This window comes from Protopterus annectens, chromosome 6.part0, assembly GCF_019279795.1.
Source record: "Protopterus annectens isolate FY-2018-M chromosome 6.part0, PAN1.0, whole genome shotgun sequence".
In the NCBI taxonomy this organism is placed as follows: Eukaryota; Metazoa; Chordata; order Ceratodontiformes; family Protopteridae; genus Protopterus; species Protopterus annectens.
The window spans coordinates 1771916445-1771933761 of NC_056737.1; positions in this window are offsets into that span (position 1 = coordinate 1771916445).

The following is a 17317-nucleotide window of genomic DNA, read 5'->3' on the forward strand; positions in this document are numbered from 1 at the left end:
GATGTTTGAATAGGGTCATGGGCATTTTTTTTGTTTGTTTGCTGTGGGTGAGACTAGGCCCCATTTTTTTATGTATCTATTTATTTATTTATTTTAACAATAGAAGGAAAGGTAAGCATATGAGAAGAGGAGGAAAAAGACATCACAGTAAGTATACCCATAGAACAAATATCACAACACATAACAGACAGAGGTTGGAAAAAAAACAGTAAGGAGAGGTAAGTTACACAGATGGCACACTGCAAAACACAGGCCATGGAAAGTGGTCAAACAGGGTGGGGATGCATACCAGCCATGGTGAAATGCAGAAAAACATGTCTACCTATGTACTATCATGTTACAAAATGCTGCAAACTGTGTAGCAGTCATACCTGGATGTGGATGACCAATGGTAGATATGTGTTGAAGGGTAATAAATGAGGATCACAGTAAAAACTGGACAAATAAACACATATCCAGGTAGTCTGCCAGCAGTGCAAGTATAGGCCAAGAAACATCACAAATGAGCAAATGTAGGTCTAACAATATTAAATAATCCCAGCAGAGGACTGAACAAAACCTACGACCATGCATGTGAAAGGCAAATAACCAAGCACAGTGTCAAACAGAAGTACTGCAGAAAAGCAACAAAATGGCTGCTAAATACACAAGTAGGTGTACACAACCCAAACAAACATGTTATGGAATGATATATATGTTACACACATAAGCCACTTCAAAAGCAACACACAGGTATAGATGTATATGCATGACTGTCAGTGTTCTAAATGGAATGTACATGAAATGAAGGTCAATACGCATACACACCAATGACATACAAGAATATTGACAAAAAATATAACACTTCAGCTTAAAAATATATCAGGTGGTGCACATGGACTTCAATAATGTACACTGGTTAACACACAAATATAATGAGAACAAGGACGTCTTGCAAGCAGTAGTTAGCAACTTGTGTGCAAATGTCCTGCATGGTAAAATGGCCATACATTTGGCACATGTTCACTATGTTCATAGGTAGGTACTAGGCTATTGGCCCTAGGGCCTATATAAGCCTAACTAAAAAGGTACCCTGACTTATGCCACCCAAGAAAATTATTTTCCTGTGCCCCTGTCAAGCAGAGACACAGAGGTGATCCCTGGGATGAATTTCCTATTTCCCATCCAATCATCAAAACTTTCCTTGAAGTGTGCTAATGAGGAGCTTTGTTTGATATAGATAGGTAGTTTGTTCCAGAGTATGAGAAGTCTCTGGGACAGGAATCTGTCCCTCTAGCATGTTCTGTTTATTGTGGTGACAAGGTTTAGGTCCCTAGAGCATGTAGCTCGGACGGATTGGGATTTATTTAAGTGGAGCATATCCAACAGCTCTGGGTTTGACATAGCTTTGTATGTTAGGCAGAGATCACCTCTGAGTAGGCAATATGCGACGGAGTAAAGCTGGAGTTTTTTGAGAAGGTCTGCATAGGGCATCTGTTTGAGGCTGGTAATCCTCTTTGTGAGGTATTTCTGTGGCCTTTCCAGTTGTTGTAGATGTCTTGTGAGGTACATACTAAAAGGGGTGCTGAACTCTATAATGGGTATAATGAGTGATGAATAGAGGAGAACAATGACCTCTTTTTTCCTGGATGAGAAACCTTTTGTGATGAGGTGTGCCACATAGAAGGATTTCCTGACTACTGTGGCAATGTGATTATCAAAGAAGAAACTACTGTCTACCTGTATCTCAAGGTCTCTTATCACACTTTCAGTGTTAAATAGACTCCCACCTATGTGGTAGCTCATGGGTACAGAGTTTTTACCAAAGGGGATGACAATGCACTTTTTGGCATTGAGCTTGAGGCCATGGCTTTGACACCAGGTATCTGTCTCAGTGAGGCCCTTTTGTAGGATGTCCACATCGTTGGGAGTTTTGATTATGGCTCCTAGTTTGCAGTCATCTGTGAACTTCATTAGCCAAAGACCTTCTGTGTGAGCCTGTACTTCAGTAAAGTAGATACCAAACAAGAGAGGACCCAGAACTGAATTCTGTGGTACTCCACTTGTCACTGGTCTGAAGTCGGATTTGGAGTCTGCTACTTTCACAGTGTTCATTCTGTCAGTGAGCCAGTTGGCAACCCATCTTGTGACTTAAGGAGGGATTACCTAGTTTAGTGAGTTTATCTATAATTCCAGAGTGGGGGATGGTGTCAAAAGCCTTGGTGAGATCCAGATAGGCTGTGTGAACCACCTTACCTTCATCTATGGCTTTGGTGACTGCTTCAAAGAAGTCTATCAGGTTTAGGAGACATAATCTGCCTTTTACAAACCTGAACTGGGTGGGATCCAGGTTTGGAGATTACCAATGTCTTTATTTATAAGTTCCATGATGATACTTTCCATGGCCTTGCAGACCAGGCTCGTGAGGTTAATGGGGCGGTAGTTCCCAGGGTCTGTGGTCGTTCCCCCTTTGTGGAGTGGGATAACCATCCCTGTGTACCATTCAATGGGCACAAAGCCTGAGATGAGGCTATGATTGAACATGATGCTTAGGTGGGGTGCCAGTTCATTCTGTAGTTCATGTAGAATGCAGTCTGGGATGTTGTCAGGTCCCACGGATGCTGTGTTCTTTTGCTTTGTAGAGTATGTTTTTTATCTGTGCGGATGTGATTACAGGAACTTTGCATTCTATAGAGATGGGCCCTTTAGGGGGTGAGAGGGGGGGGTATTGTTAGCATTGAACCTGTCTGCCAGGATGTTGGCAATATCAGTTGGTTCTGTATATTTAGTGTCATTGTGCTGCAACTCAGAGCAGATCTGAGTGTTGCCATTGAGATTCTTGACATAGTTATAGAATGCTTTGTGGTTGACTTTAGAATCTGTGGCAATTTTGTTTTCATAACTAGCTTTGGAGAATTTTATGAGTCAACAGCATAATACATCACAATGGGTAATAAATGTAACAGAGAAACATATGCAAAATATAATACAGAAGGTGGAAGGGAGGTGGACAATCTGGGCACAAATCAGGGAAAATCAGGACAAGATAAGTTTACACATTGCAAATGCATGTGTTCAGCAATATAGGGTGGTTAGAAGCCAATCCAAAAAACATTTAAGCAAATGGTAAATGTATGTCACATGGGCAGAATGATTTCTAATGACCACAGAAATGGCCATGTATAAAACACACATACAGAGTAATGTGCAATAATGCCGCATCAACATGCATATGTATGCAAGGTAAGAATTTCAAGCACATACACATATAGTATAATCCAAATGTTGGCTAAACAAATGCAGGTGTATCTCACCCACCCTGCACATTACTGAGCAGAGGACACTCCTGTGAGCATCATTGTAGCACATCAACGGTACACCAGTGAATGCTCACATCTCAAAGGTACAATTGTGTGTCACTATGGATCCAACTATGTACAGAGACATACAATCGGTTAATGTGTACAACCATTTATCAAGGATGTGAACTTTGTGAATAAATAATGGATGTGGAAATTTAAGGTACAGCAAAATAATGTACTGTTACCAAATAAATTATTTGTACAGCTGTGTATGGATTAATGCTACATTGCTGTTTGATGCAGTCAGAAAATGAGGACAGCACATAACTATGATATACCTGTATATGATCTCACATGGCATCAGTATTGCCAAGACATGGCACACAACACCACATCATGCCAGTGGAACATCATGACAACTGTCATCCAAAACACATGGGAAATGACATATCCTTCTGTTACACATACAGTATATGATATGAAAAATACAGAATTCCAAACCACAGTGTTAGTGCTGGACTATGGACAACATATGTCTGTCATTTGCATTCAGTAAAGCACATGTTTACAGGCTCATTCCTGCAACACTAGCTGCAGGTTAACTGTCACAATGCATGAACACTTGAATGTGAGAGGAACAAATAATGTGTTACTGTGTATCATGCATACATTTAAACATTATTAAATGTCACATAACAATAACACATGAGCATATCAGCCACAGGATATGCATGCACAAGACTGCACATGCAATCCAATCAATTATATGGCAATCAGCATGTTGGCAGCATAACATAACTGGAGCACACAGACAATACTTACGGACTTAGGGGCCACACTAATGGGGCTAAGACTCACACATGACCTCACATGTTATCTCCCTGAAAGAATTGAGCATAGCCTTTGCCATATCCTGGAAGAATGTCCTCATCACTTCTCTCATCTTTGTTCGGAATGCATCAGTCACAACCTCCAAGATCTCCACCCAATAATCATTTCTGTTCTGGTCCTGGCATCATCTTCTTCATGGTGCAGCAGGCATGATGGCTCAGGCAAATGTGGGTCAAGCTTCCTCATCATCTTCATCATCAATCATCATCTAAGGACTCTGGTAGTGGCTTGGCATGTACTCGCCATCATCTGATAGGCAAACAACCACGGGTCCCATGCTCTGTCAAGATGAATTGCAAAACATGACAGAAATGAAAAGCAAATGTGTATCCTGTAGAACATTCCCATGAAAATCATTGCAGAACGTAATATGAAAATGATACACATAACTGTACTATAACTGCAGCATAGTCCAAATACAGGTTTGCTGCATCTGGGTCTGTTTGTAGTGGCTGTTTCTTCTGAGCACATTTTCCAGGCCATCTTGGATTGGAAAGGGCCTTTCTGCACTCTACTAAGAGGATTCTGCTGATTGGAACCTGTCTGATGAAGGGTGTAGGACTTGGAATAACACCCTCATTGGTCCTTTTTAGCCTTTTTAACATGTTTTCAAGGTTTTAGCTTCTGGTATTTAAGCCATGCATTTTAGTAGGTTTCTGCTTGTTTTTACCAAGCTGAGCTGAGGTGGGCTACCAGCCATAACTCTGAGCCGAGATACCAGACAACTACAGCCTTCCAAGCTTTCAAAAAAACCTTAAGTTACCTTTTATTTTTTGCTTATTTATAATATTTAAAGCACTTTTTTATTGCCTGCCACCTACTTTAATACTGTATTTATATACTGAGTATTGCCTGCCACCTACTTTAATACTGTATTTATATACTGGGTATTGCCTGCCACCTACTTTAATACTGTATTTATATACTGGGTATTGCCTGCCACCTACTTTAATACTGTATTTATATACTGGGTATTGCCTGCCACCTACTTTAATACTGTATTTATATACTGGGTATTGCCTGCCACCTACTTTAATACTGTATTTATATACTGGGTATTGCCTGCCACCTACTTTAATACTGTATTTATATACTGGGTATTGCCTGCCACCTACTTTTAATACTATATTTATATACTGGGTATTGCCTGCCACCTACTTAAATACTGTATTTATATACTGTGCACTAATCTACACTGTTGTACTACAATTGTCTGCCTTACTGTGCCTGTATAATCAAAGTTTATTGCTGTTTTCACTGTTTACTAAACTCTTTTTGTTATTTTCACTGTTTGTTAAGTATTTGCTGATGTTTCTCACTGTTGCAAAGCAGTCTGCTCTGCTTGTTCTGGTTTTCCCACCAAGCAGTGTTATAATAACTGATTTGTTAGCTGTTTAAAAGATTCTTCAGTCTCCCTGCTGATTTTCTGCTGTTTTAAATGTTTTTTTAGTGTCTCACTGTTATTTTTCTGCTGTGTTAAATATTCTTTAGTGGTTCCCACCAAAACTAGGGTAGCTAGTAGCTGTAGCATAGTGCAGATATAGGTTTGCTGCATCTGGGTCTGTTTGTAGTGGCTATTTGCTCTGAGCATGTTTTCTAGGCCATCTTGGATTGGAAGGGGACTTTCTGCACTCTAGTGAGAGGATTGTGCTGATTGGAATCTGTCTGATGAAGGGTGGTTGGTCTAGAACTTGGACTAAGCACCTCATTGGTCCTTTTGTACCTTTATAAAGTTGTTTTCAGGTTTTTAGCTTCTAGTATTTAAGCCCTGCATTTGACCAGGTTTCTGCTTGTTTGAGTGACACACAGCATCAAGCATTGCTGCATAACTGTGCACCATAGCTGGACAGATTCATTCATCAGTTTTTCCCTTAGTTACAGCTGTAGCACATTAGTGTAGCCCTCATCCTTAGTACTTTCCCAGTCCAAGAAATGCTGCTAGTGAGCTGAAACCTATTAAATTACCAATAAAAACCCCAGGCAGAACTATCCATCTACTGAGCTCCTCCTTGATTGATCCTGAAAAGCCCTCCTAGTCACAACTGTCTTCAATCTATTATTATGAACAGTTGGACCATCATTGTTTCTCCTGCCAACCTTGTTGACTTGGGTCTCCTGAGGCAGTATAGCAATTGTATCATGTACACTGACAACCCTCTACTAATAATTCACTCTAGTACAGAGTGTTTGAGATGTATCTATACCAAGAATCTTGGATCCATGCTCTCTCGCACTCAAAACAGTAACAAGGAAGAGGCTGTCAACCCACCCACCACTACACATGCACATAGTACCACTACTCATACACATAGTACATACCCAGCATAAAAATGAACATAAGTGGAGGTACACTGAAAAAAAAAAATACTGAGACACTAGAGACCTCCAAAACATAAGACTGCTACATCTAACACAGTTCCCACAACACCCATGACACATAGCAACACCAGTGTCTCACCTACCAAGCCTGTAAGGCATAACACTCAAAAAACAATTTTTTGAGGTATTGGATACTCAGTAGTGAGACACACAGATGTCCCACTCACCATGCTGGACAAGGAGAAAGTCACAGTTAGCTGCCTGTCTGGTGCCAAGATTATTCAGATCACACATGCAGTCAGGTCTCTCTGTAACAAGTAACATTATGAGTCCATCATACTTCATGTTGGAGTGAACGACCTGAGATCTACCTCACTGGACTATATGAAGAGAGACATGATTGAGCTCTCTGAGTACATGTCCAAGGCAGGTATGTCTCTAGCCTTGATCAGCATACTACCCTCACCTAGAATGATGACATAGTATAAACAACAAATGATTGACTTCAATAATTGGTTTAGTTTTAGGTGTCATTCAATGGGAATCCAGTTGCTGACAGCCTGGGAAGCCATGGCTGACAAACCTTGCTCCTTTGCTAGAGATGGTTTACACCTGGCACCTCTAGGCTTTCGGTTGCTGGCAAAGACTCTTGCCACTGCCACATTTTTAGGCAGGGTCTCAAAAGCAACTTACTGACATGAAATTTGCCGTTCATAATAAAATAAGGGTCATGCTGCTGAATGCTCGGAGTTTAAACCAAAAACTGCACACCCTGGAAGCACTTCTATCACTTGAAAATGTAGATGTCTGTGCAGTCACAGAAACCTGGTTCAAGGCCTCAGAGAGTACCCTGGCCTTGCAAGGCTACAATGCCTTCCATACCTTCCGACATCAAAATGAACATGTGAGAACCAAAGGAAATGGTGTTTCTATTTATATTAGAGATAAATTCACCTCCCTTCTAGTTAGACTGGACAATTCCATGGAGTTACTCCAAGTTCAGATTACAGTGGGTAAGAATCCCATTCAAGTCATATCCCTTCCATGGGTTATGATGTGCATGAAGCCTACTTGACCAAACTGGAGACAATCCAAATATTACCGAACAATCTGGTTATGGGGTATTTCAATTATCCCAATATCAATTGGAAAACTTAATGTTGCCCTAACCCGCTTGCACAAAAGTTCCTTGACTTTATTAATTCAAATATCCAGGAACAAATTGTTTGTATCCCAACAACAGGAGCAAACATACTAGAGCCGTTCCTCACTAACATGTCAAATGGATGCACTACTGCAACTGTTGGACCCTCATTAGTTAAATCTGACCAAAAATCAGTCACCTTTAAGCTGACACTAACACCAGAACTCACAAAGGGCAAAATCAGACTATAAAACTTCAGCAAGGCAAACTATACTCTCCTAGGTGAAGGTATAGATGCATTCCAAGCCCCACCCCAAGCTGAAAGTGGTAACTGCACTGAAGCTTACATTAAAGCCCTGTACAAGCACTTGCATAAGAGTATAAACCCAGCTATACCAGAGAAAGAATCAAAGCCAGACTTCCAAGTAAAAACAAGCTGTCATGGTGGACATCTAACATCAACAAAATTTACAATAAACTCAAAAAGTTGCTGTCCATGAAAACAAAGACGAGATCCCAACAACATAAAAGCACCCTCCTCAGCCTCAATGGGCAAATAAGACAACTTGTCAAATCCTCTAAGGGCGTCTTTGAGAAAAACGTAGCTAGCACAGCCAAGGACAATCAAAAGTCCTTTTACAGCTACATATGTAGCTTAAATTACTCTAGCTCCAACACCCTAGCCCAAAGGTTCCTAGAATTTATAAACTCAAATGCTATGGAACAACTTGTTACCACTCCCACAAGAGGGGAAAACATACTGGACCTGATCATCACCAGCATGGGGACACTATGCTCCAGACCAGAAGTGTATCCCTCACTGGTAAGATCAGACCATAAACTAATCTCACTGGATATTCACATCCCGACCCCACCCCCTGCCCAGAAAACCACAGTGAAAAACTTCTCTAAAGCAAATTTCACACGCCTCAAAACCGAGGCGAAATCCTTCAAAGCCCCCGGGCCTGTGGAAAATACGGCCCAGACCGCAGAATCCTTTATAAACGCATTCTATGAACACCTTCAGGAACGCATGGATCATGCAATCCCAAATAAAACCAAGACCCAATCTCCAAAGGCAGACGTCCTGTCTGGTGGACCCCAGCCATAAACAAACTATAAAATAGAAGGAGGAAGCTACTACATGATAGAGCAAAATCCCAAAAAGGGAAGGCATCTCTGATCAGTATTAGCAAAAAACTACAGGCACTCATAAAATCGTCTAAGGCCAGCTTCGAGAGAAAAATTGCACAGGACACTAAGGATAATCACAAGGCTTTCTTTAGTTATGTTAGGAACCTGGGTGGGAATTCCCAGATATGCTCAGAATTAGTCCAAAATGACAAAAAATACACTGAGCCCACAGACAATGCCAACATCCTAGCTGACAGGTTCAGTGCAAACTCCCCCCCCCTCCCCACCAAAAGGGCAAATATCTATCCCAACAGAGTGTTGCCTCCCTGACATCTCAGATGCTCAGGTAAGAGCCGCCCTCTGCAAAGCAAAAAACACAGCATCAATGGGACCAGATGGTGTCCCGGGCTGCGTCCTACATGAACTCCAAGAAGAGCTAAACCCAAACATAAAACTACTGTTCAATCTTAGCCTTACTACAGGATATGTACTCAAAGAGTGGCGTACAGCAACAGTGGTCCCTCTCCACAAAGGTGGTGCCTCAACGGATCCTGGAAACTATCGCCCCATAAGCCTGACTAGCTTGGTCTGCAAAGCTATGGAAAGGATCATCATGGACCTCATAAATAAAGATAATGGGGACCTACAGACACTGGATCCTACCCAGTTTGGCTTTGTTAAGGGCAGATCCTGCCTCTTAAACCTGGTCGATTTCTTTGAAACAGTCACCAAGGCCATTAACGAGGGGAAGGTGGTCCACACAGCCTACCTGGACCTCGCAAAAGCCTTCGATACAATACCCCACTCGGGCATTATAGATAAGCTCACCAGCTTAAATATAAACCCATATGTCACTAGATGGGTTGCAAACTGGCTCAAGGACAGAACCCACATGGTTAGAATTGCTGGAGCCATGTCAGACTCCAAACCAGTTACAAGTGGCATCCCACAAGGCTCAGTCCTGGGACCTCTCTTGTTCGGTATATATTTCTAGGCGGTACAGGCCAACACGGAAGGACTGTGGCTGACCAAGTTTGCAGATGACTGCAAACTGGGTGCCATAATCAACTCTCCAGCCAACACAAGCATCCTCCAAACGGGCCTCATAGAAACAGACAACTGGTGCCAGAGCCACGGCCTCAAGCTAAACGCTAAAAAGTGTATAGTAATCCCCTTTGGCAAAAACAAAGTGCTCACAAATTACCACATAGGTGGTAATCCATTAAGTACAGAAGAAGTCATTAGAGACCTGGGGACCCAAGTTGATAGCAATCTCTCATTTGACAACCACGTGGCCAAAGTGGTTAGAAAAACATTTTATATAGCCCACCTAATCATGAAGGGATTCACATCTAGATCAGGGGAGGTCATCGTGCCTCTTTACTCATCCCTCATCAGGCCCATAATTGAGTACAATGCCCCTTTTGGGATATACCTTACCAGACACCTGCAGCAACTGGAAAGACCCCAAAAGTACCTCACCAAGTGGATCAAAGGGCTCAAACAGATGCCATATACTGCCCGGTTAAAGAAACTCCAGCTCTACTCAGTGGCATACCACCTGCTCAGAGGCGATCTGTGCCTGACATATAAAGCCATGTCCAACCTGGAATTAATGGACATGCTGCACCTCAGAAAATCCAAATCCCATTGAGCTACGTGCTCGAGAGACTTGAACCTCAGCACTGAAATAAATAGGACATGCTGGAGGGACAGATTCATAACCCAGAGGCTCCCTTCACTCTGGAATAAAATCCCAGTCCAGGTTAGGCAGAGTCCCACATTGACTCTCTTCAAAAGGAATCTTGATGAGTGGATGGGAGATCGTAGGTTTACCCTGGCTATCACTTCTGTGCCACTGTTAGACAGAGGCACAGTATACTAACCTCAAAAAAAGGCATAGCAAAATTAATTTAAAATGGGTGGTGAAAGCCAAACACACTCTGGCTAGGCTTATAAATGCCCTAGGGCAGAAAGCCTAGTATGAACCTATGAACCTATTAAAAGGGAGGACCCAAGCATGCAGAACTATTGACCAATGGTATCACACACACTGACCCCCACAGAGATGTCAAACCTGCTAGTGGATAGGTTTGGCAAAAATTTTAACCCCCCACATCCCCTCCAAATTAATCACAAACCTTCCCCCAACCCCCCACCCTACATATCTGAAGAACAGGTCATCAAAGCCTTGTCCAAGGCAAAAACACAGCTTCTGTAGGACTAGAAGGCATTCCAGACTGTGCTCTAAACAGGCTAAAACATGAACTAGCATCACCATTATGTACCCTTTTCAATCACAGTCTAACCGCAAGCTTTGTTCCTGGGGAATGGAGAACAGCAACAGTTATTCCCCTCCACAAAGGCAGCCTAGCAACAGACCCAGGGATTTTCATACCCATAAACCTGACCAGCCTCATCTGTAAGGCCATGGAACATATCATTATGGACCTCATAAATAAAGACATAGGTGACGTCCAAACCCTAGATCCTACCCAATTCGGCTTCTTCAAGAGCAGATCCTGCCTGTTAAATCTTGTGGATTTTTCTCGAAAAATGTGACCCGCTGCATTGATGAGGGCAAATCTATGCACACAGCATACCTTGACTTGGCAAAGGCTTTTAACACAATCTCACACTCAGGTATTTCCAATAAACTTAGCAAACTGAAAGTAAACCCCTTCATTGTAAGATGGGTTGCTAACTGGCTCACAAACTAGACACACACTATCAAACTGGGTGACTCCACATCAAATAGCAGACATGTTACCAGTGGGGTGCCACATGGGTCAGAGCTGGGCCACTACTGCTTGGTATATACTTCTCAGAAGTTCAGGGCATAACTAAGGAGTTGTGACTGACCAAGTCTGAAAACAACTGCAAACTGGGTACAATTATTGAATCCCCACATGATGTCAGTATAGTCCAGGAAGACCAGTGGCAGACTAATGATTGGTGTCTTAGTCATGGTCTCAAACTAAATGCAGAGAAATGCATCATCATTCCCTTCAGCACAATGCCCAGTCACACTATCAAATCAACAACAATACCCTAAGGGACTTGGGTTCACAAGTTGACCGCGATCTTATCTTCTACCACCATGTGTCTACTGTATTAGGGAAGACTTTCTATGTAGCACACTTGATTAGTAAAGGCAACTCCTTGAGAGAAAAAGAGTTTATAAACCTTCTATACTTTGCACTAATCTGGCCCATAATTAACCCTACAAATCACCTGCAGCAATTAAAGACACCTCAGAGATTTCTAACAAAGAAGACCAAGGGACTCCAGCATGTGCAATACACAGACTGACTAAAGTCTCTGTCACTTTACTCTGTATCATAAAGACTTCTTAAGGGAGACTTATGCCTGGCTTACAAAGCAATCTCAGACCCAAACCTAATGAACTTGCTGCATATCCATAAATCAAACAGGACTAGGGCCACCCATTCCAGGGCCCTAATTATGGCCTGGAACTTAAATAGGACATGCTGGAGGGACAGATTTATCTCCCAATGACTGCTGCATCTCTGGAATAAGCTACCTATTCATGGGAAGCACTTCTATGACACTGTTTAAAAGGAACCTGAATGAGTGGATGGGGCACCACAAATTCTTACCAGGAATAGTGCCCACAACCATCCTGGACACGGGCAGTTATTACTAAATGCAATCTTGGGTGTTAACTAACATTTCTGTAGTATTACATTGGGATGAAATGGCTAGGCTTGAAATTACCTCCAGGTTGGTAGCCTAGTAATCTCCTCTAATCCTATGAACATACTTAATCAACATACCACCCACTGGTAAGATATGTAAATACAAATATAAGACTGAAGGTGTAGTAGCATAGATAAAATGTCTTATTTAAAAACAGTTCAGTTTTAAATGGTGCTAACATTAGCAAGTAGCACAGTTTTAATAAACAGAATTGCTGCTAGCAACTGGCTCATGATGCAGTTATCACATTACCTATGTCAATTTATCAATAGGTATGGACATGACCAATAATAAAACATGTCTTGGAGAATATATCTATCAATAATATGAGCAGGACAAACATGGCCATGCAATGGCATGCATAACACATCTTATCACTGGACATCAGGACATCATTTGAACAATGGCCAGCATGAAGCATGGCAATCGTACACTAATCACATTCGAATGGAAGTATGCCTGACACTGCTTCATGGCACATTAACATAACTGAACTTTGAAAAAAAATCTTGTAAATCTCAACATAACAGTATTCTGGTGACCTGCACCGTTTAATAATGCAGTCTGCCTCAGTAAACTGTTCAAGTGAGTTTAAAGAGGTAGGCCATCATTCCTTTTCTCTTTCCCTTGCATGTGTTCCCTGAACAGTTATGTCTGCGTGTGAATATAAATGAGGTTCAGCTGAAATTTATCCCCCCAATTAACACCTGATATCCTGAAGGAAATACTGTTTACTACATTCCACACAATTATCTCTAGTGAACTTCTCTGCAATGCACTTTACAAGCCAAAATACTATGCATCAATGGGCCCCAATATCATCGAGGAATATTTACTAGATAGCATGAAACATGACATCAGTGGTCCACTAGAATCATTTTTCAGCTGTAGCCTACAGTCAGGTTTTATGCACAAATAATGGAGGATGGCTACAGTAATTTTCCTGAACAAAGAGTTTCGAAACACTGATCAGGGAAAATATAGGCCCATAAGTCTTACTAGCCTCATATGTAACCCCATGTAAATATTCATTATAGACATGATAAATGAGGATGCAGATAACATGCAAAAGCTGGCCCTATCATAGTTTGGTTTTGGTAAAGGAAGCTCATGCCTATTAAATGTGGTGAACTTTGTTGACAGGGCAAAAAAGTAATGGTTGTGGCAAAGACTGTGCTCACAGCTTACTCAACCTGGTCAAGCATTTTGATACATTACTCAAATCTGACATTATAGGCAAGCTGAATAAATTAAGTTTAAATCCTTTTATTACCCACTTGATAGTCAAATGGCTCACTGATAGGACCCAAAAGTTCAAAGTCCCCCATGGCTCACAACTAGGGCCATAGATTTTTGGCATCTATTTCTCGAAGTGGAAGCAAACTGTGAAGGTTTATGGCTGACTAACTTTGTAGATGATTACAAGCTGGAGGTTATCACTGACTCCCATGCAGATACAAGTATTCTTCAAGAAGTCCTATCTATGGCTAACAAATGGTGGCAAAGCCATGCTCTTAAAATCAGTTGTAAGAACTGCATAATTGTACTCCTTGGAAAGTCAGCTATCTTGGATAATTTAACATTGGTAATATGACCACAACAGTCAAGCCAATGGTCATGAATCTGTGTACACATGTAGACAGTAGCCTTACCTTTGACCACCACATAGTCACAGTGGTGAGGAACTCCTTTAGTGTTGCAGTAGTTATTAGTAAGGATACAGCAGCTAGGACCAAAGAGAGCATTATCACACTGTAGTCTGCCCTTATCACAACAATCATAGAGTTCAGTGCTCCCTTCACTATATACTTAGCCTGGCATATGCAGAAACTACAACTACCTCAGAGTTTCAATAAACAAAGAATACAAGGTGTAACAAATATGCCTTACACAGACAGCCTTAACAAAATTTCCCTCTACCCAGTCCTATAAAGTTTTCTGAGGGGAGATATTCCAATTGGATTACAAGGCATCTACAAGCACTCCAGCAATGAATCTCCTGCATATTCAAAAGTAAAACAGTGCCAGAAATATAAGGTCTTAAGACCACAGATTTGTCTGTGACTTAAACAGAACATGCTGGAGAGACAGATCTGTCACACAGACTGCAATTCCTATGAACAGGCATAAAATCCATGTGTTGCTGATTTTGTATATTGCACAATTTAAGCACAACATAGACCAATGTATGGTGATTTGTAAATTTACACAGGGACTGACACACATGTCCATTATGAACAGAGGTACCTTACACATGCCTACCCCTCAGTGTTCTATTTGTAAACAGACATCATTATTGTTTTGATAAAATTTGTATAGCCTTAGAAACACCCACTCGGGTAATTATCATCGTAAACATCTATGAATGTAGAAATTTGTAGATTGTATTCTCTACATGTAGTAATTCATATGAACAACCATCAAGTGTCATTGTTAAAATGAGGAGAAAGTGATATGACAATATTGTGGAAAGTAGACAAGCCATATGAGAAGCATCTGAACCAGGCAGCATGCTAATTGGCTGAATACACATCAATACAATGAATACAATAGTAACAAATATTTTATATGGTCAATCACCACAGCCTGTGACATATGAGAATGATATATATGTTGCACTAACAGTACTGTATGTGTATAATTGTATGCCTTACCTACTTATAAGTAGTACCAGTCGGTAGCCTGCAAAATGCAAATATTCTGATGATGCTTGCTAATTATAAAATATTGCAAAGAAATGTCTATCTGCACAAGTGTCAGCAAACATAGGATATAATTGTGTTTTAACAAAAACACCCAAGGTGTTGTGGGCAGATGCAATTCCAGTGCTGAACTGAAGGACTTGTTGAGTCTGAAACTGGTACAAAGAAATGTCTATCTGCACAAGTGTCATCAAACCTAGAATATAACTGGGTTTTAAGAAAAATACCTAAGGAGTTGTAGGCAGATGTAATACTAGCATTGAACTAAGTGCATGCTACACAGTCTGCAAATGACAGTCCAAACACTCAGTCATTCCGTGAATAGACAAGCTACGTACAATAGATCAGTCACTGGAAAACACAACCAAGTATACCAAAACATTAATTATAAGCAGCAACTAAAACTTCTATACAACACATGCAGCTTGATATGTGTGACAGATATACCAACCCAGCAGTTACATAACTTGTGGAGTATATTTCAAACACCGTGTACTGAAAAAACTGTCTTAATGCTACATGATATTTCAACATTTTAGATATAAATGATAGTTTTAAGCACAGCTATAGTGTGATAATTTCACTTACCTTACTGATGCATGATGGGTATCCATGCATTCTAAGGAATATACACTTTAATGTGAAAAATACAGGCTTATAACAAGGATCAGATACATTTCATGTCATAAAATAGAAAAAGTAATCAACATAACTCTCTCCCTCCACTGCTCCTCAAGCCTATATATCTGCTCGATGCACAGAGCATGATAACTGGTCCAGTTTTCATTGCTTGAAAAAAGAAAAGTGCAACTATGAATGATGTATTCATCAAATAACAGTAATTTACATTTCTCAGAGCAGTTTCTAGACAATTTATTTCTGAAGAACATTAGATAATCAACATATATAGTTTTCAAGGTTACAAAGTTACAGGGAGCAGGTCCTTAATGCCCTCTCAAAGGCAAAAAATACAGTCTCCATGGGGCCCAATAACATCCCTGGCTGTATCCTCATAAACTCAGGCATGAGCTCACAGCTCCATTAGCCCGTGCTCAGGCTTTGGTTGAATAGGGTGTCTAATGGAGCTCACAGCTCCATTAGACACCCTATTTAACCAAAGCCTGAGCACCGGCTTCATCCCAGCTGAATGGAGGACAACCACTGTCATCCCTCTACACAAAGGTGGAGCATCCAATAACCCAGGCAATTAGAGGCCTATCAGCCTAACTAACCTGATCTGCAAGGCCATGGAATGCATAATCATGGACCTTATAAACAAGACATTGGCAACCTCCAAACTCTTGACCCCACATAGTTTGGTTTTGTCAAGGGGAGATCATGCCTGTTAAACTTGGTTGACTTGTTTGAAACAGTCACCAAAGCCATGGACGAGGGGAAGACATTGCACACCACCTACCTTGAACTAGCCAAAGCCTTTGACACTATTCTCCACTCAGTCATAACAGATAAACTCTCCCAGCTAGGCATCAACCCACATGTTACTAGATGGGTATTTAACTGGCACACGAATAGAACCCACTCAGTTAAAGCAGGGAAAACCACCTCTAGTAGTAGACCCATAATGGGTGGTGTACCCCAAGGATCGGTCTTGGGGTCTCTACTGTTTGGGATATACTTTTCTGAGATACAAGCCAAAACCAGTGGTCTGTGGCTGACCAAGTTTGGAGATGACTACTAGCTGGATGCTGTCTTAAATTCCCCTAGTGATATGAACATCCTCCAAGAGGGCCTTTCCCAAACTAATGACTGGTGCCAGAAGCATGGCCTCAAACTGAATGCCAAGAAATGCATCATTATCCCCTTTGGGGAAAATGTCATCCCCACTAATTATCACATTAATAACAATGTACTAAGCATGCAATCATTCTTGAGGAACGTTGGCACCCAGGTTGATAGCAACCTGACTTTTGACTACCACGTTGCCTCCATTGTACAGAAGGCTTTCTACATGGTCTATGTTAACTCAGCGAATGCTTAAAAAGGCAAAAGCTGATTTATTGACCCTCTTTAAGCAAAAGCTTAAAATCCCAAACACTCGGAACAGTGATTTTTCCCCCAACACCCCCCTACTTAAATATACCAACTCCAAGATCGCACCACAGTGG